The sequence below is a fragment of the Chelonia mydas genome, chromosome 11 (genome assembly GCF_015237465.2).
Source record: "Chelonia mydas isolate rCheMyd1 chromosome 11, rCheMyd1.pri.v2, whole genome shotgun sequence".
In the NCBI taxonomy this organism is placed as follows: Eukaryota; Metazoa; Chordata; order Testudines; family Cheloniidae; genus Chelonia; species Chelonia mydas.
This window is the reverse complement of record NC_051251.2, coordinates 61743269-61762374: the sequence shown is the minus strand read 5'-3', so window position 1 is coordinate 61762374 and position 19106 is coordinate 61743269. Positions and strand designations below refer to the sequence as shown.

Genomic DNA, 19106 nt, shown 5'->3' with positions numbered 1-19106 from the left:
TGTAACTGGATCCAAATAGGTGGGCAACTGAAGTCAGTCAGGTTCTTGCCGTACATTTCCTCCCAGTTCTAGAACTGGTGGGGGCTTTTAATCACTAATGATGCTCTTCGTGACTAAGATGCTGACTAGTATAGATTCTCCTTTTTACTCTGCACTGTTGCTTCTGATCTGACAAGCTAATGAATAATTTCTGGGATGCTATTAACTACTATTTTAGGAAACTCATATTTCAGCTAGCTAGCTTGATTCAAAGAGGTGAAGTTATAATTGTCCTTGCTAATAATAAAATCTTTGTCTTTATGCATTCCCTTCTGCCTATGCCAACAGATTTTCCACCTGGATTTCTAGATCTATTATTACTCTTGTTTTCACCTAAAGAATGGGGATGTTCTATACCTCCAGACAATGCTGACCTACTGTTTACAGAGTGCAGGTTTCAGAGTAGCAGCCGTGTTAGTCTGTATTCGCAAAAAGAAAAGGAGTACTTGTGGCACCTTAGAGACTAACAAATTTATTCGAGCATAAGCTTTCGTGAGCTATAGCTGTAGCTCACGAAAGCTTATGCTCAAATAAATTTGTTAGTCTCTAAGGTGCCACAAGTACTCCTTTTCTGTTTACAGAGTGGTATTCTGTGTACTGCTCTTGGTAGAAGCCTGTTTATTCATTACACAATACAGAATCTGTGCCAACAGCTTAGCCATGTGTTTCTTGTTCTAATGAACAGATACCTGGCTGATTTTCACTCACTGGCTCCAAGAGCATGTTGTTTTAAATCCAGTCACTCAGAAGCTAACAAATTCACAACAGTGCAGGGCTACATTATGGCTGCCCCTGTGCTCTGTACTAAAGGGAGAAGAGGGTGGAAGGCAAGGCCTTCTCCTTTGGCATCCTGCAACACAGCAATATGAAAGAACCACAACTGGCACAGTGTTTACTGACTACATAACAGGCCTAACTCCATATATACACTACTGCTACGGTTGCCACCTCTGAGGTACAAAAATCAGGACTTGCGGGATGATTCTGAGTCCATAAAACTGGACAGCTGGCAGTGAATATTGAACATCCTTGCAGATATTCCAGGACAGCTACCTCAAAAAAGGGACAGTCGTTGGAAAATCTGGACAGCTGACAACCCTATGCTCTGACACAGCTCTGGTGGCTTCTGCAACAGAAGACAGTGAGGGTCACTAGGGGGCTCAAACTACTTTAAAGAGCTATTATTCCATTCCTATAATTATATACCCTCAGCACTGTCCCCAGCATGCCCCCTTTGCTGGGGCACGTGCAGGGTGGCAGGAAGCATAAGATCCCACATCAGCCCTAGGATGCTCCTGTACTGGGAGAATTCTCCCCTGTCTAGTTACAGCTCCAATACAGCCCCTTAACACCACCAGACTGGCATATGGAGGCTTTACTTTACTGCACTAAGATCCCTCAAACAAAATGACCAGTTCTAACTCAGATGTAACTTTTCTCCAGCGATGGGGCTCACAGGGATGCCTACGACACCAGTTCTTGCAGCTCAGGCTAGCAAAGTTGACTCAGTTGCAGGTAAATCCAGTCTCAGGCACTGCAGCTCTCTGCCATCCCCATCAGCAGCAATGGGTCCAAAAGGGTTGCAATGCCCTCGTAGCTCATTCCCCACAGGGTCGCCATCTTTCCTTCTTTGTCTGCCTTTGGCTTCTCGCTGAACCTGCTTCCCCCTCCCTCTCTTCTGCAGGACTCATCTGCCAAAGCAGTCAGCTCCTGGTCAAACACGGTATTCCCAACTACCACCTCCCCTCAGTTTTTAGTCTCTCTGATTGTTCCTCCTGCACTGGTAGATGTGGCTAGATCCTTGCCCTTCTGGTGCAAGACTCAGGCTTCACCCCCAGGCTTCTGCAGAGGTAGAAGAGAAGCACACAGAAAATGTTCCTCATCTCTTTTTCTACCTTGGATCCTACTCATCTGCTCGTGGTTCCTTGGCCAGAGGAGCATTTTGCCTTTCAGTAGAACAGAGGGATAACATCATTCATTCTTATATTTTTGCCTGACTGAAGCCATTGAGTGCTGCTGTAGTAGCAGGCAGAATGTTCATGGATTCATTATTGCAGGCCCTTTAATACTGAGGTCCTTGCTCAGGTTTTACGTATAAACGCCCCCTGACAGTAGTGAGGTTTTGCCTGCATAAGAATGGAGTCCAAATGGTGGAAGGAACTGGGACGGGGGGTGTACCAGAGACTATAGTCGTTGTTCCTCTTATTTATTTATTTTTTTGCTTGGACTCTGACTCTGTTCCCTTGGGCAGGTTAACTCTGGCAAGTGAAGTTCAAGGCATCTGAAAAACATCTGGCCAGCACACGCAGAGAGAGGGGGGAGTAGTGGTGTGTGAGTTGGAGCACTGGGTTATTGCCCACTTCTCAATTACTTCTCTGTTTCATGCGTATGTACTTTCTGGTGAGAGGAAAAGAGCTTTCACTGTTTAATTTACAGGATCTGTGGCCTGCTACTAGGACCACAGGAAGATTAAGGGGGACAGAGAGGAAGTAGATAGTTGGAGACTTCCGTTGACATTTTGCCCTGTCCCTCTTCACTATCTCCTCACTTCTCTCGTCTTTTCTTCCCCTTCCTTCAAAATGTTCTTTCCTCACTGTCCTCCGAAGCCCCACTCCTTTTCCTCTGCCCTGTACTTCCCAGTAAATAGACATTAAATAGTCACCAGTACGGATGGCCAACAGCCTCCTTAACAGGGGTGTTATTTGCTATGGGAGAAGGGGGACAGTTGTCCCCCCCCCCCCCGACTTTTCATCGGTCTCTGTGCTCCACCTTCCTCTCCCAACTTTTGCAAGATACAATATAATATTGTAATATTTTATATGCTGACACAGCTTTGCCTCCCCCAGGATTTGTCAGAAATGTTGCCTCTGCTTCTTGAATATACTTAAAACATTTCACCCTGAGTTCAACCTGTGTGGTCTAGTAGGAGCTAGATTGGCATTTAGGGGGCACAGATTCTATCTGCATCTCTGCCACTGACCTGCTGTATGACCTTGGGCATCACTTCTGTCTCCACTGCCATCCTTCATCAGTCTGGTCTGTTTAGACTATAAGCAGGGCAGGAACTGTTTCTCACTATGTGTATGTACAGAACCTAGCACAATGAAGCCCTGATCTCAGCTGGTACCTCTGTGTACTCTTCTATAAACATTAATCTCCTCAAACAGTTGTGATCATGGCACTGCAAGCGCTGTACGCTATCTGAAGTCTACCAAATGAAAAAGCAGGGGGAGCAGTGGTGATTAGTGAACAGCAAGCAAATGCAGCTGTTTGCAATGAAATACTTTATCCACCTGTCTCTCCTTCCTTCAAAGGATCCCAGGTGAATGAACTCAGCCTCCTACAATCTCTGGGAGATGGTGAAGTATTATTAGCCTGCAGGATGCCCAGCTCCCTGAACTCCCATCTTTAGAATTGCTCAGTACCCTGCAGAGCTGAGCCCTAAGTGAGAAGGAAAGTGAAATACCCAAGGAAGCCTGTGGCAGAACCAGGAACAAATTTGGGGGTGCCAAAAAGCGGTGCCCCAACATTTATTTTTACACTATTGCTTAGGGGCAGATACCTGTCAGTCTCCAGTGCTTGGGCCACGCCAGGGCCAGCAGCCTCTATACCTTGGAGTCTCCCCAGCTTGGCCGGGGGCCGCTCCTCCTCTAAGGCTCCCCGGCCGCTGCCACCGGGGGTGGTGGGCACTGCCACGGAGGAGACGCAAGGGGCAGGCGGGGAGTGTAGTCTCCCTGGGCTCGGGCTGCCCGGATCCCCCCCTGCGAGCGGCGCCCGGTTCCTGCTGCTCTTGGCCAGCAGGTGCAGAGCCCCAGCCGAGCCCGGCCCTTTGCGTCTCCTCCGTGGCGGCACCCCTGGCCCGCCTCCTCCTGGGCGGCCGAGGGGACAGGGGCCGGGAAGCCTGAGAGGAGGGGTGGTCCCTGGGCAAGTAGGGGAGACTCCGAGGTGAAGAGGCTGCTGGCCCTGAAGCTGCCCATGCACTGGAGACTGACAGGTACCTGCCCCTGCCCCATCCCGGCACTGCCTGCCCCCCCAGCCCAGTGAGTGTTACCTGCCCCACCAGCCTCAGTGCCCTGCCCCATACTGTCAGCCACCCCAAGCTCACTGTGACACCAGCACTCGTTGACAAAGGCCCCCCGATCTTCACAAACAGCTGTCACTGCAGGCCTGACAAACTCACTGCACCCCACACGTGTCTTACAGGGCACTTACCCACAAAGAGGAAAGTGGAAGGGATCTACATAAGGCTGGTAACTTGTCAAGAGTGAGAATCTTTGTGAGATGTGTGCATGGGTAATATTGAAGGAATAACGTATTTACCTTAAAAGTCTGCTTTACAGACTTGGAGTAGAAATTAGTCACCCGGGGATAATGGCCCTTTGGGGCAAGGGGGATTTGTCACCCTGCCTAATCTGGCTGGTGATACAATGCAAGGCTCAATTGTTTAGCTTTGCACATTAGTAAGACTTTGAATGGGACACCATCAGAGGCAATGGCAAACAATTGAAACGCCTTAAAGGTAAAAAAGAAACATTACAACAGTAGAGGTGGCAGGTTTGTAGAAATTTTGGTGGTGCCCAGAACCTGCCTCCCCCAAACTCCGCCCCCCACCCGCCTACGGCTCTGGGAGGGAGTTTGGGTGAGGGGAGGAGGTCTGGGGTGCAGACCTTGTGCTGGGGATTAGGTTGCGGGAGGGGTGTAGGGTGCAGGCTCTGGGATGGAGTTTGGGTGCTGGGTGTAGGCTCTGGGCTGGGGCAGGGGTGCAGGAGAGGATTAGGGGTGCAGGCTCTGGGACAGAGTTTGGGTGTAGGCTCTGGGCTGGGGCAAGGGGTGGGGGTGCAGGAGGGGATGAGGGGTGCAGGCTCTGGGAGGGAGTTTGGGTGCAGGCTCTGGGCTAGGGCAGGGGGTGAGGGTGTAGGAGGGGGTGAGGGGTGCAGGCTCTGGGATAGAGTTTGGGTGTAGGCTCTGGGCTGGGGCAAGGGGTGGGGGTGCAGGAGGGGATGAGGGGTGCAGGCTCTGGGAGGGAGTTTGGGTGCAGGCTCTGGGCTAGGGCAGGGGGTGGGGGTGTAGGAGGGGGTGAGGGGTGCAGGCTCTGGGATAGAGTTTGGGTGTAGGCTCTGGGCTGGGGCAAGGGGTGGGGGTGCAGGAGGAGGTGAGGGATGCAGGCTCTGGGATGGAGTTTGGGTGCTGGGTGTAGGCTTCAGGCTGGGGCAGGGGTGCAGGAGGGGATGAGGGGTGCAGGCTCTGGGACAGAGTTTGGGTGTAGGCTCTGGGCTAGGGCAAGGGGCGGGGGTGCAGGAGGGGATGAGGGGTGCAGGCTCTGGGAGGGAGTTTGGGTGCAGGCTCTGGGCTAGGGCAGGGGGTGGGGGTGTAGGAGGGGGTGAGGGGTGCAGGCTCTGGGAGGAAGTTTGGGGGCAGGAGGGGGTGTGTGGGAAGGAGGAAGGGGTGCAGGCTCTGGGAGGGAGTTGGGGATAGGAGGGGGTGGGGGCTGAGGATGAGAGGTTTGGGGTGTGGGAGGGGGATCAGGGCTGGGGAAGAGAGTTAGGGTGTGGCAGGATAAGGGCTCTGGCTGGGGATGAGGGGTTTGGGGTGTGGGAGGGGCTCAGGGCTGGGACAGAGGGTTAGGATGTGTGGGGATCAGGGCTCTGTCTGGGGCTGGGGTTGAGGGGTTTGGGGCGTTGGAGACGCTCAGGGCTAGGGCGGAAGGGCAGGGTAAGGGCAGCCTGCCCTGCCCTTAGGGAATGGGGGGCACTAGGACCCTGCGGCAGCAGTCGATGCGGGGAGCCGGCAGAGCAGAGTCAGCGTGAGCTGCTGGCTCTGGGGCCAGAGCTGGTGAGTGGGGGCAGCAAGTGGGGGCCGGGGGACGTTCAGGGGAGGTGCGGGGAGGTGGCAGACGGGGCCGGGGGAGAGACTCAGCCCTAAACATTGGTGGAGCCGGGTCCCCGGGCCCTGAATATTGCTGGAGCGCGGGCACCATGAGTGTATATAACTCGCAGCCCGTGACAACAGCTGTTACCTGTTCTGACAGGCTGTTTATAATGCTAAGTTTACTAGTTTTCGGAGGTTGTCGGGGGAGAAGGGGGAGCCCAAGGTGGAAGTTTTGCCTAGGGCGCAAAATATCCTTGCACTGGCCCTGCTCTTCAGTGGCCGGGAAAGCTCCCAATGCCATGCTAGGCTTGGGGGCTGAGTAAATGTCTAGCCCTCCTGGAAGATGATTATTGATAAAGAAAGTATGAAAGAAACCTCTGTTCTTGATGGATGTCCTGGGGCCTTGTACAATACATGGACCCTAGAAATAAGCCTCTTCTGCTCCCCACCATAGCAAGAGGATCTCTATAATGTGAAAGCACCTGTTCATTGAACAGGTGTAATCATGAGGAAAGAGACTGTGCTCAAAGCAATGTAATGCTTATATAAGTGATAAACAAAATCCTATTCCATTGCTGGACACCACCCAATTGTAAAGCAAGAGGACTATATGCCTCCCACCCATCACCTAGAGAGTCACGGGAAAACATTTCCTGCACTGTCCATCATGCTCGATCAGAATATTGACATCACAGCAGTTAGCTGATTTTGTAGCTCAGGTGCTGAAAAATTAAACAGCGGGTAGCTCCATCAGGAGGGAGTGTAGGTATTGTGGCTGTGATCCAAAGAAGGAATTGCTGGGGCTCTAGGATGAATGGAAGGCACTCCCAACCTGTTTGAAATAATCATTCATGTGCATGCCACTGTGCAGTAATCTAAGTAGGTTCATTTAGCACTCCACTGCTGGGCTTTGTCAGCTGGTGAGTGGATTAGTTGGATCTCTGGCAAACCCTGCACCTGGAGTGTGGGATTTCCTGTTGAGATGGTATGGATGTGAATTCACATGCTGTGTGTCTTTCTAACATATGCTTACTGGCTCTGATCTGGCAAACCATCTAGAAACTGCAGCTGCTTTCCAGGTGGGTCCAGTTTCCCCATAAAGGACAGTAAGAGTGGGGTGGGCAGGACTTGCTGTAACATAGCATAACCTCTTCTCAGGGTAGGGATATATTCTCAGAAGAGGGATGTTGTGACTCCCTCCTTCCACTGCAAATGAGTGGTTAGTGGTTATGTTTAAAAAAGAGAGAAGGGTCTTGTGGTTTGGATACTGGACAGGCACTCTGGGTTTAATTCCCTGTTCTTATCATAGGGCTTCTTGTGTGACCTAGTCACTGAAATCTCTCTCTAAAAAAAAAAAAAGGAGGACTTGTGGCACCTTAGAGACTAACCAATTTATTTGAGCATAAGCATCGGATGAAGTGAGCTGTAGCTCATGAAAGCTTATGCTCAAATAAATGTTCGTCTCTACGGTGCCACAAGTCCTCCTTTTCTTTTTGCGGATACAGACTAACACGGTTGCTACTGTGAAACCTGAAATCTCTCTGTGCCTCAGTTCCCTTGGGGATAATGTTACTTCCCTTGTGAGGTCAAATTCACTAGTGCTTGTGAGGTGCTCAGCTCCTATAGATAGGGCATGTAGGTACTTAGTTCTGGCACGCAGCATGTACTGTAGGTACAATGCTATATTTCAAATTGCAATGGCCCTTTCCCCCTAAACTCTTATTTTTAGATACTGTTGTAAAGGTTCTCATGCTTTATTCACAACTAGGCCACACTTTAACAGAGATTGTCTCATGGCCATCTCCCTTCCAGTTCATAAGCATGCCGACCACTTCTATTATTCTTGATCCTGTAACATACCTGTAGCAACTACAGCAATTCCATACGTAGAAAAGTAATGTTAAGAAGGTGTTTGCATATTTTTTAACATGTGGAAGCAAGGAGGAGCCAACACCATAGACTCCACCAGCTTCCACAAACCGCCATCAATCATTCCATGGAGGTGGAGAATTCCTGCTTTATTATATTTTCTGGGAGTCTCAGTGCTTGGGGCCTGTATGAAGATAAATCACTTCTGATAGTGTCAGAATTATGGCTGTGGTTATTTCCGAGTTCCCTGAGCATGGGAAAGATACATTGTTCCCTTGTGACAAGTGGTCAGATGACTTCTTTCAGTCAGGTTAGGTCTACACTAGAAGCTTTTGCTGGTATAGCAATGTCAATTTTTTTGGTGGGGAGAGGGGGAATATTTGTGGTATGTTTGTGACAGTGGTTCTCAACCTTTCCAGACTACTATACCCCTTTCAGGGTCTGATTTGTCTTGTGTACTCCAAGTTTCACCTCACTTAAAAACTACTTGCTTACAAAATCAGACATAAAAATAGAAAAATGTCACAGCCCCACTATGACTGAAAAATTGCTGACTTTCCATTTTTACCATATAATTATAAAATAAATCTATTGGAATATAAATATTGTACAGTACTTACATTTCAGTGTGATACTTGAGCCTGTTTTTCACTGGGAGCCTTATCATTCTGGGAGGCAGTGAAACAACTGCAGCAATTATGTTTTTCTCCCGATTGAGTGTATTCCTACTCTTGGGGCCGGCATTAAGGACTGGCAAGCAGAGCAATTGCCCAGGGCCCCACAAAGCTAAGTTGTTTGGGCTTCAGCTCCAAGTCTAACGCCAGCCCTGACGATCCCATAAAAACAAACTCATGACTCACTTTGCGGTCACAACCCACAGTTTGAGGACGGCTGATGTAGTATATAGCGCAGTATATACTCAACAAGTCATTGTCTATATGAAATTTTAATTTGTACTGACTTTGCTAGTTTTATGTAGCCTGTTGTAAAACTAGGCAAATATTTAGATAGGTTGATGTACCCCCTGGAAGACCTCTGTGTACCCCCGTCTCACTGGTTGAGAACCACTGGTCTGTGTTGCTCAAAAGCCCTAGTGTAGACACAGTTATACCGGGGAAAAAATGGTTTTGCCAGTATAGCTTATTTTGCTTGGTGAACTGTATGAGCTAAATCAGTAAAACTTTGCCAGTAAGTTTTGTCTACTCTGGGAGGATTGTCAGTTTAACTACGCTGGTATAGCTATACTGGCAAACTTCTTAAAGCTTAGACCTGACTTCTGATGCCTGGCAAAACAGGTTTGTGTTTTGAATATGGCAGATATGTAGGTAACAGTGCATGCCTGGCCTTGTTCAAAGAAAGCTGCTTTTGACATAACAGCATTTAGGAGATGAGGAAATAGCATGCTGTACATGAACATGGAATGCTCCTTCATTCAGAGAGATGTAATGAAGAGACTGCTACAGACATTCAGACCTGTGCTTGCTCGAATGATTGTCTGCAACTTACCCATGTCTGTAAGGGACTCTGTTTAGCCATTTTGTCCATTGCATAGCCCATTCTTGTTGTCCAGCTACAGGCTATGGAATCACATCATTATCAGTCATCTAGCATAGGCTAGAACAGTAATCTTGATTACTATTTACATGACAAATGTAGTGGGCCTGATTCTGTTCTGCACATACCTGTGTTACACCTGTCACTCCATGCCTTCTGTAGAGTTATTCTTGATTTACACTGGAGCAAATGAAATCAGAATGAGGTCCCACATCACTAGATGAAAATGCAAATTCCAAATAGCATTATCATAATAAGTCTGATTCTGCTCCATCTCTCACATCTTCTTTTGACTCTGAGATGCTATATGTACCTCTCTGTATGTATGGCAACATTTTTGCCAAACTGAGATTGCTAGTTATTTATAGTGTCTGCAGTGACTACCTGGCTCACGATGCAGAAACCAAGGAAGCCAAATCACTGTCCCAACTCAGCTATTTAAAACCCAGGGATGCCTCTTCTAAGAAATATTTTTATCTTAGTTAAGTACCTGAAACCAAATGCAAAATGAGATTCATTCCTCTTTGTTTTGCTCTTGTTTATGAATAACATGCACAGCTATTCATGCATGGGGGTTTGTAATCTCAGCAGTAGTCCTGGTGGGGTTTACAATCTCCAAAGGTGCCTTTGTGGACCTTTGTCAAAGATCCCCTACCTTTAAGTAGTTTGTCGGAGCTAAATATCTCTGACGAACTGTACACAGCCCATCTGCTCTTTGGAGAACTTTGTGGGTGAACTTTGTGGGGAACTTGATATATTCCCTTTTTTGGGGAGGAGAATAACTGCCTAAATAAGCACTTCAAATTCTCAGAGAGTCTGAAATAGTTTGCATTGACATCTCTTGAGTGAAACAGATTTCTAGACCAAAATCTGTCTTAAACCTGGCATAGCCAACAAGCATCAGACAACCTTTTGAAAATTTTAGTTGCTTTGAAAATCTGATTCACCTCTGTAGCCGAGGCCTCCTAAGTCCAAGAACTTCTGCAAGTTCTTCTCTAACCACAGATCATATATGTGGAATTTGAAACGTCTAGGACCAGCGCTTAAATTCAGGTGGAGCTATCTGGAGTGGAGCTCTGGTAAATATTTTCAAACCCTCAGGGCTGAAGCCCCGAGCCCTGGTGTGCCTTCCGTGGGGCTGAAGCCCCGAGCCCCAGGGCTCCGGGAAATACTCTGTGAGAATTTAAGCCCTGTCCAGGACCTTTCATGAGTATTTAGAAGAGGGTCTCTGTAATATAATTCTTGTTACAAAATTAACAGCAGAGAGACGGCCAGCTCTGCTAGTTTCAACTTTCTTGTGACAGGATCTAACATTGTGACCTCTACAATCAACTTTACTGGCCAAATCTTCCCCAAGCAAGTGCAGTGACCTTGGTTTACAAAACTGAATAAATGGACTTGCCACCCATATATTCATGTTTATTTTTAACAAACACAGACTGCAAACAAGCCTTCACTTGACCCCGTCTATTGATTTTAAGTGATGAGAGCTGAATCTGGGAAATGGTTGCATCCCAAATTCCTAGAATAAGCTACCTAGATAATTCACTAGGGCCCAAACGTTGTTGGTCTTAGGAGAACTTTGATCCTTTAAGAAGACTTCACATGGTACAAAATGAACTGAAATTGTAACTGTCTGTTTGTCATCTGCTATTTTAGACTAAAAACCTTAGTCTGATTTCAACACTGAGACACAGAGAGGTCAAATGACTCCCCCAGATCCAACAGGAAATGTGTGGCATAGCCAGGAATAGAACCCACAGGGCCAAATTCCAAGTCCCATTTTATAACTACAAAACCCATCTTTCATGTGACAGAGGAAAACTTTTAAATAAAAACAAAAGATGACCTGGTGGATAATCAGCTGAACACTCAGTGTCTCAGTGTAATCAGCTCTCAGTGTGATGCTGTGGCCAAAAGGGCTAATGTGATCCTGGGATGGATAAACAGAGGACTTTTGAATTGGAGTAGAGAGGTTATTTTACCTCTGTATTTGGCCCTGGTATGACCACTGCTGGAATACTGTGTCCAGTTCTGATATCAACAGTTTAAGATGGATGTGGATAAATTGGAGAGGGTTCAGAGAAGAGCCACGAGAATGATTAAAGGGTGAGAAAACCTGCCTTATAGTCTATTTAGTTTAACAAAGAGAAAGTTAAGGGGTGACTTGAGTACAGTCTATAAGTGCCTACGTGGCAAACAAATTTTTAATAATGAGATCTTCTGTACAACACAATCCAATGGCTGGAAGTTCAAGCTAGACAAATTCAGACTGGAAATTTTGAATGGTGAGAGTAGTTAACCATTGGAGCAATTTACCAAGGGTCATGGCGCATTCTCCATCACTGACAATTTTTAAATCAAGATTGGATGTTTTTCTAAAAGATACACTTTAAGGTTTTGGGGAAGCTCTGTGGCCTGTGCTACACAAGAAGTCTGATTAGATGATCACAAAGGTCCTTTGTCCTTGGAATCTATGAATAAATGTAAAAAATGGGTTATCTACATAATTGAAGCTCAGTGGGGGTAACACTATACAAGTAACAGAGCAATGCAACTCCAGACACTGAGTCACTGGAGCTATGCCATTGCTGATTTACACAACAGTTGAGAATCTGGCCTTGGAATCAGCTGAGGAGAGGTGTAGAAAAAGCACTGCCCATGGCACATGGTAAAATCTCTTGGGTACTAGAAACATTTATTAATACTTTGCATTTCTTTAGCTCTTTCCATCCAAGGATCTCAAGGCACAAGCATTAATGAATCCAAGCTTATAATGCTGCTCTGAGGTAGCTTAATTATTATTTTCTTTTTTACAGACAGGGAAACTTAGACACACAGGCTAAACATTTTCACACTTGGTTGCTTAAAGTTAGGCACCTATATCTAAAGTTAGTTGGGCAACCAAATTAAAAGGACTCAGTTTGTGGAGGGGCTTGTGACCTCAGAAAGTATGAATGGACAACAAAGGGAGCAAGTGTTCTGCCTGACCTTTGCAGAAAGGAATTGTTTACTGTTTGAAAAACCTCTGGACAGACATAATCATCTTTAAAACGTGGTCAGTTTTAATGCATTAAAAGCAATTTTGTAACTTTTACCCGTCCCTGAGTACTATCGGCCAATCATCTAACCACATTTTCCAGTTTATTGAGAAATATTTTCCTCTCTCCTGATGCTTTGTGCAACCCAAAACCAACAGGGAGTGAGCCTGCATGTTTGAATGTGTTCAAATCCCACCCTCACCCCACTCTGGCAACAGACCATTCACAGACTAGAAAGCCCTAACAGCAATTGCTGTCCAGCAGCCTGCAATATTTATTGAACCTCTGTTTGTAGATAAGTTCTCTCATAGACCTATCCATTTTCACGGCCTCTGTCTAGCTCTTGATGCTTCCCTTGGCTCTGTTTGGGGGCCCCCACAGGGAGACAGGACACACGTTAGAGGAGCACTCTAGATCTGTATATGTAAATAGTTAAGGTGCCAGTAGATGGTCCTAGGTTTTGTATGACCAGTAGTCTTGTCACACATTGTAAATGGCTTCCTCTGTGCAGCTGTTTACATCAACTCTTGATGGTCCAATCAAGGACTGTCCACAGGCGGCAATGGCAACCCACAATCCTGCTTTTTTTCTTCTACCCTTGTTTGTCTATTAGCAGGTGAACATTATGTATATTTTCTCACAACTCTCCTCCTTATAAAACAACAACAAGGCTCTAACTCTGCAAACTCTTAATGCACATGCCTTTTGTGAGACAGCTCACGTGCGTTTGCTGGGTAGGGACCCCAGGCTTGTGAAAACCTTTTGCCTCTGGGAGAGTGGGGTAAGGAAAGGAGTTAGAGATCAAGTACTTGGGCAAAGCATAACATTGGAATTATAATTCCTCAAACCACCTTTACAATACTGCACATCACAAAGATAGGCCCTCTTGCTAGAGGGGTCTTTTATTTGGTGTGTTTTCGTTCACACTAGAAATACATAGGTATTTGATAAATGTCTTTTCTCCTGTTAGGCAGCATCTCTGAAGATCTAAACATAGAATAGACATTGTCAGGTAATTTAGTTTCCAAATTAAGATTTGGGAGTTTTAAGAGGTTTTACAAAACCTCATATTAAAATGCTCTTTCAGTATTATTTTTAGCTTCAATTTTAAAGAAGTTGTTTGGATTCAAACATTTCTGTGGGGCATTTGCAACTCAAATATTGCTCCTTTGTGCTGGTAACTTGAGAACCAGAAAGTGAACTGTTTGGCAACTGAAATGCAGAATGTTACCAGCAATAGATGGTAAAATTTTACTTTTCACTTTTTAAAAATTATTTTAGTTTAATCTAAGGTATTATTTGTTATGCAGGTAAGGGCATTCAAAATAAACATAAAGGGTCATCTCAAGATTTTTTAAAAATGTTCTCTTGTTGGCTCAAACTTACTCTTATTCCAGCTGTTAAGGGTACTGCTCATGTTTATAATGTTCTTCTTGCAGATGATACAATTTTTTTGAAAAATGACTCAGCTGGGTGGTACTGGTATTTGTACAGATTCCACACCCCAGTGGGATGTAGAATTTAATTACATAAATGTGGCTCACTTAAATTTTTTTTCAAAACGTATATTGACCAGAATAACACACACAAATAAAATTCCCTCAGGCTGAGTAAACTAGAAAGGGCAGAAGTTATCATTCTCACTAGATGAAATGGGGTAGCTCTTCTTTATATACTTTATAACATGAATATGTCAATATATAACAGTCTTCTGCTTATTTTATACTTTTTCATCCATGTACACATTAAAGACCTGATCCTGTAAACACTTATGTATGTGCATAACTTTACTCAAGTGAGTAGTCCCTTTGAAGACAAAGAGTCGTGCAAGATGTGGTTCAATGAGCAAAATATCTCAAGAGCCTTTTCCTGCTCTCCTTTATCAGGCAAACATTAATGGAATTAAAAAAATCTGGAACTGGGCTCCAAATCTGCATGCTGAGTCTTAACTCCTTCCTAGAACTAGTCCTCAGGAAAATAATACCAGTAAACTCATTCTTACTGCATCCAGTAGGCCATACATAAGCTGCTCTCAGTTACACCCATGCAGTACAGCTGAACTCAGCTGTAGGTGTAACTGAGAGCAGAACCTGGTCTCTTTTGATCAGAGCTTCATTAATGCAACTGTAACCCTTCTGCCCGTCAGAGTTGGCAGCAACAAGGGCCAGGTTCAATATCTAGGGGATTCATTCCAATAACACAATGCAAACCGGCTCGAGCCCCCACCCAGTGACCTGGGACAAATATATACCACTCCCGCTGGGCGCCTCCAAGAGGCAATACTTCCCCTCTCGCAAGCACATAGTCTGAGTGTAGCAAAAAGCCTTTTAATAACAGAGAGAAACAATGTGGCACTATGTTGGGAAAACACTACCAACAGGATTCGTAACACAACCCATGAGCAAAAAAACCACCCCAAGCAAATTGGGGCGTGTCCTTTCCCTTTGGTTCTTGAGTCCAGCAACCGCACATCACCCAAAGTCCCAAAAGTCCGATGACCCAAAAGTCTCTGTCCCTGGTCAGGGGTGCCCCAGAGTTCAAAAGTTTATCTGCAGAGCTTTGCCTCGCAACCTGGGTGGAGATGGGGGCGGGGGGAAGAGAGGTAAGGGGCACCTTACATGATCTGAAGCTGACCGCCCCACAGCTCCATAGGCCTTCGCTCCGCCAGCCGCCCCACAAACTGCTCCGCTCCACGTCCCACAAGCAGCTCCCGCCGTCCTATGAACTACTCCACCAGCCTGTCCACAAGGCACTCCAGCTGTCCCACAAACTGCTCCACCATATATCTTCAGGCTCCCCCATTACTTAACACAATGCTCAGTGATTTCAGCTCTTAGGTGAATTCAGCTTGTAGTAGGGGAGCCTCAGTGCTGGTGCACCATTAGCCCAAAGTGAGCTCAGCAGCCTGTAACTAGACTCCTAATAAAATCAAAATTAGCTCTGATATTCCACAGTGGAGAGAGGAGGAAGTGCAATTAGCATGTAAGGCCCTCACCCAGGGGCCCATACCACCAAGTATTAATACTTGTCCCCAGCCTCTCAATTCACAGAGTTTTGGAACCCATGACCCTTGCCTAGCGAGTGCTACTTAGTTGATGGTGAGTCCCTCCATCATAACAAAAGGCCAAGTACAGTTCCAAGCACAGTTCCCATAATCAGGGTAATAACAATTTATTCTTCCTGCCCCAATAACAGAGACACTGGGGATCCCACAGCAGCCAAAGTGACCATTTGGGGCAGCTATGGCCTCATTCTAGGCGGGGTGGGTGTGCCTATGCAAATGAGATCAGCCCCTGAAGTTCTTTTCCACAGCTTGCCACACCTCACCACCAGATGTCAGGGTAGAGCTCATCCTGACACTGCTTACACAACAAATCACTTTTGATCACAAATCAGCCAAAACAAGACAGTCATCTCTGCTGTCCATCAGTAGTTTAGCTGGTCTCACAAAATGAATGTAATATTTCTAAGCATCCCTTATGCTGTTAAACCTTTCTCCCTGTAAAACTCCTTTTACTATCCATTTCCCTTTGTTTTATTTTGCTAGGCTCTTTTTATTGTTTTTCCTACCCTTCCTTTTTAGACTCTTTCCCAGAAAATCATGGTCTGATTTTAAGTCCAGAAGCTGTCTTAACAGAGGGAAGTTGAGAAACTGTGTGTGAGGTTTTTTAACCTGCCAAGCATTTGCTGCTGAGGAATCATTTCTAGTTATAGCACTTTCTGTTGTTCTTTGGGGAAGCTTTAGTCACCCTTCCTCTCCTCCATCAGCACAGGGTTAATTTCTCAGATCCCTCTTTGATGTCATATTTTCCTTATCTTTCCTGTTGGACATTACTTTCTGCTGAGGAATATCCTTTCTTTATTGTATAGCAATTATTCTGGTAGCTATCACTATAACTAAAATGATGAAATATTTCCTATTTTTTTTCACATTCTTCTAACTTCTGGCCTGAAACTTTCCATGCTTAGTCTTTGCCCAAAATCAAGTGCTCACCAGAGATCAACATATTTGTATTTTATCGAATGAAACTCGTGGGCCTGATTCACCCCTGTGTTAGTCCATTTTTACTCTAATGTAAGTCCATTAATTTCTAAAGCTTGTCCCTTAGGTCTCAGTTCAGCAAAGGAGTTAAGCATCTGCTTAAAGTTAAACGTGCATAAATCCATCCCTGTTCAGGAAAGTACTTGAAACCAATGGGATTTAAGCACAAGCTTAAAAATAAACACTTGTTTAAGTGATTTGCTGAATAGGATTAGACTTATGCACATGCTTCAGTGCATAGAGAGACAGTGCAGAGCTGGTCGCATTTTCTTCATTGTTTGAGAAATGGCCGAAAAACTTTAAAATGTCAAAATGGGCAAGGAAAGAGTTATAATTCCTGTAGAGGCTATCCTGTCAGCTAAACAGGGCCAGATTCAGTGGCATGCTATCTAGGTAATTATAGGTCCCTAATATCATAGTATCTGCATGCTACCCAAACTGTAACACATTTGTCCTCGCAACACCTTGTGAGGTAGGGAAGCGAAGGGACAGGGGTACTGAAGTGCAGAGAAATTAAATGACTTGCTTAACATCGCCCAGGAAGTCTCTGGCAGAACCAAAAACTGAACTCTGCTCTCTTGAATTCCAGTCAGTACCTTAAGCCACAAGACCATCTGTGTTCCACAGAGAGGGGCTTCCCATCTGTGAGGGGGTCACCCCTAGTCATGTATGCTAAGGGTTCTAAAGAGTCTGCAAAGAAATACAGTGTGTCAGCCTTGCTTCATACCACGAGTCAATTTAAAGGGGTCTAGCTAGGGCATTTACAAGCCAAGCAGCTCAAGGGCTTTTTGTGCATAGCTCTATAATAAACCCTCTTTAGGATGAGCTGCATCAACTGCTTTGTTCCAGAAAAGAAACCATTTATGTTGGCAGAATATTAAAGCTACAGCTGCTAGCCAGCCAAAGATGTTTGGTCCATGATGCCTTTTGTTGTGACTTTTTTTTCTTAATAACTGGTTTCATTACTATCGGCCAAACAAATTGTTTTCATTCCTGGAATGGATCTATGCCGCATCTGGCACCTATGTGGTAATTTCACGTGAAACGCTGGCAACATGCTCCAGAATGTACAAGACACAGATAAGAACTCAAGGCCAGATGCAGATCTCATTTACACCTGTGTAAATCTGGAGTCCACCACTTAAATCGAGAAATGTTTTACTAGCACTTTTCTTAAAGTAATTGAACTGGAACACTTCACTGGTTGCCAAGGAAAATTCAGCAACATATATGGCTTTAGTTTAATGACGCAGTAAAAAACCCCTCCTTTTTGCCCATTATAAGGTATCTGATTGATCCCTTATAACGAGAATCCACCTTTGATGAAGTTTGGATATAAGTAATTTCCTGTTTCAGCAAACCAAGAGAAAAGTGCCCCTTTTTGGAAAGAAAACAAAATTGGGCCAGACCCCCGGCAAGTGTCACCCTTACGGCTGCAGAGGCGTCACTGGAACGAAGTTGATTTACACCAACTGAGGACCTAGCCCACTGTTAATTTTGTTTTTTTATCTTCGTACAATAAACTCTTTAATAAGGACCAGATTCTGATAGCCTTCTGCATGTTGCCTCACTCTATGAGCAGAGCTATTGAAGTCAGTGGGACTCCTCATGGAGCAAAATGTTACTCAAGAAGAGCACGGGTGTTCAAATCTGGCCCTAAGAAGTCGGGACTGTTTAACTTTTCTGAGCCTCAGCATTCCTCATTGTAAAAATGTGTGTGTCAGAGTGGAATAAACCCCTGAACTTTAAATCGCCAGACTATGACCTTGATATTCCAGATCATATTTTTAGCAATTTAAAACAAAACAAAACAAAAAACCCCAAGAAACTTGGCTCCCTAGAATTTTAATTGCACCCTTTCGCCTACACAGACGTCTGGCTCTTCTCTGATTTCTGCCACAGGCGTCCAATAAAACCTATTTCAAACAGGACTGGAAGACAGAAGCTGTAACATCCCAAACTCAAAAAGAAAGAATAATACTTTGCACTTCTATAATGTCTTCCATCGGAGTATCTCCCAACAGTATTGAGTTCACCTGCTTAACACCCCATTTTGCACGTGGGAAAACAGATGCAGAGAGATTAAGCAATTTGGCCAATATCAAAAATGATAAAAAGGTCAGAAAACCTGACCTAGGAGGAAAGGTTAAATAAACTGGGCATGTTTCTTTTTTGAGAAGGGCAGACCTGATCAATCTTCAGATATGTTAAGGGCTGTGATAAAGAGGACTGTGATAAATTGTCTATTTTAGATAGTCATGGAGAAGTAATCAGTTTAATCAGAAACAAGGGAGATTTAGTTTATATATTAGGAAAATATTTCTAACTATAAAGGTACTTTAACACTTGAATAAGCTTTTAAGGGAGGTTGTGGAATCCCCATCACTGGAGATTTTTAATAACAGGCTGGACAAACCTCTGTTGTGGATGATCTAGGTTTACTTGGTCCTGCCTCAATGCAGGGGGCTGGAATTGATGATCTCTCAAGGTCCCTTTCAGCCCCACGTTTCCATGATCATACAGGAAGTCAGTGGCAAAGTGAGGAACTGACTCCCAGGCCTGTGCTCTAGCCACAAGACAGTCCTGCCCCTGTATATTAAATAGTAATTTAAATTTTAATATAATCAGCTTTGGTGTTTACTTTCATTTCTATTTAAAAAGTACAAAGCAACACCTCACAGTGAATGACTCCG

At 45.2% G+C, this 19106-nt stretch overlaps 1 protein-coding gene across 5 annotated transcripts in view; it reads left to right on the top strand.

The window, feature by feature from the left end:
* The window catches only part of CMKLR2 (chemerin chemokine-like receptor 2), a 31702-nt gene that overhangs the window by 7939 nt on the left and 4657 nt on the right, over positions 1-19106 (top strand). Inside the window, exon 1 of one of the 5 annotated variants that reach the window (XM_037912217.2) lies at positions 5787-5871. The exons of 3 other annotated variants lie outside the window; for them this stretch is intronic. The gene's annotated coding sequence lies outside the window, so the exon portion shown is untranslated. Of the gene's footprint in view, positions 1-5786; positions 5872-6843; positions 6987-19106 lie in introns of those variants that run through there. One more of the 5 variants, XM_043525833.1, reaches the window with a different exon arrangement.